This window comes from Simochromis diagramma, unplaced genomic scaffold (assembly GCF_900408965.1).
Source record: "Simochromis diagramma unplaced genomic scaffold, fSimDia1.1 OVJJ01000055.1, whole genome shotgun sequence".
Taxonomy (NCBI): domain Eukaryota; kingdom Metazoa; phylum Chordata; class Actinopteri; order Cichliformes; family Cichlidae; genus Simochromis; species Simochromis diagramma.
The window spans coordinates 869,832-871,922 of record NW_024387070.1 but is presented as its reverse complement, the minus strand read 5'-3'; positions in this window follow the sequence as shown (position 1 = coordinate 871,922).

Here is a 2,091-nt window from a genome sequence, read left to right as displayed (position 1 = left end):
AGTGAAACGCCACCAAGCAGACCATCATCAGACTCTATGAGTGTAACCCTAACGCCACTGACCCCACCGAAACTTCAGTGAAAACAAAGCATGGTTTACTGGAGCCCGATTTCCACCGCAGAGTTACACTGAACCAGCTGTATGTAGCTCGATTTAAATCACCGCAGGGACACATAAGCAGCGATCCAGGTTAGACAGTTTATCTCCTGCTGCTAATTTCAGATCCCTGAAAGCTGATTTTCATGAAAGCAGCGGCTAGTGAGGCGAGTTTATCAGCTCAGAGCTCATTTCCTCCAGCTCTGACTGATAAGTGTATCTGCAGTTAATCTGTATCAGCGATGACATGTAAATGATCTCAGATCAGTTTATTTTTATCCCCTCAGAGACGGATGTTTCTATGTCTGAAACCTCAGACCTGATCTTAAAAAAAAGCTCGAGCTTTTCAGCTTCCTGCCGAGCAGTCACAGATTTCTGCTCTGACTCTGATGAGGCTCGAGTAAATCATTAAAACATTAAAAATCAGTGTTAGACAGCGGCTGAGGGAGCAGAGACAGCATCAGGTCAACGTTAGTTTTCAGCTGGAATTCCCCTTTAAGCTCCTCTGAGGCCGTCTGTGTGTTTTGTTGCGCTTGAGGATCAATGTAAGATGAATGGAGGATGAATGGAGGATGAATGGAGGATGAATGGAGGGAGGGGACGACATGTACAGAAACAGATCTCACATTTCAAAGACTGAAAACACAGAAGAACAAAGCAGCGAAAGCGTCTGAAACACAGCGAGACGTCAGAGTCGGAGCTGCAAAGCCTTCTCTGACATTTGGCATCAGTGAAGTCAGCGACAGGACACACCTCAGGGGTCAGAGTTCACAATACTCAACCCCAGGAAGGCTGCTCACAAAGCCCAGGAGCCAAACGCAGTTTCAGTTGCCGGAATAAATCAGCTTGTAGCAAAGAGAAAGATCAACAGTAATGTCATCAAAAGGAAACATGAAGTAAAGCTGTGTACTCAGCTCTTTAACCGGAACAGAAAGACAGGTGGGAACACCTGAAAGTTCCTCAACTGAAAGCTCCACTGAATAATGCCCAGAAACACGTGATAGAGAGGACCAGGGGTCGGTTTAAGCTGTGACAACGGAACAAACGTTATCCTCATGTTTTCCATCGTTACGCAACCCTCCTAACCCCACACCAGTCTGGTGACTGGATGTGTTTGGGGGCCTGTCCAGGATCTTCAGCACAACAGAACAACTTGAACAAGCAAGTCATGAATTAAAACTTCCTGTTAGGATACAACAAAGCTTTCAGCACAATGTCCGTCAGTAGTAATATATAAAAAACAAGCTCAAACCTTTATTTATCCAGTCTCACAAGAAAAAGTCTCTCTTATTTTGGACACACTGTAGATTTTGTGTTTTGTTCTTCAGAAATGAATCTGACCTCCTTCTGAAACATGTGACCGTCCCTTTAGAGCTGAAACCAGCACTCTGTATCTCCTCGTACCTGTACAGGGTCTCCAGCTGTGGCTCTGGACTCTGGCGGTGAGCAGCACCCAGGTGAGCAGCAGGAAGTGACACGAAAACATCACGCCTGTGCGCTGTGAACAGTTTGACTCCCGCTCACCGACCCGCTTCCTGTCCTGCGTCTCTCAACGTCATTCTCCAGTTGGCCTGAGGATCTCCTGGGCGGTGTTTCTTCAGCGTCTGTGGTCAAAGAGCAACACGACAAACGTCTCAGATTTGGTTCCTTACAGCGGCGTGTCCAACATTTCTACCCGGAGAACCCAGACGGCCGTCTCGCCAATTCTTCATGAACGCCACCAAGTTCATTTGTGTTCACATAACCTGGCTTCAAACCAGCAAACTGTCTCTTTATCTGTAACTACAGCTCAGCTTTCAGTTTAAAGCTGATCGTCCTGAAATAAGACTGCTAGCTTTATTTTTAGCTAATAATTTATTCTCTTTATTCATATTTGAGGTATTGCAGCTGTATATCTAACAGTCATTTTAACTGCCAGCCATATTTGCTGTGGTAGACATAGTGAAACATTTAATTTGTGGCCTTAATGGTTCAGCAGTTTTTGACTGTCAGCCG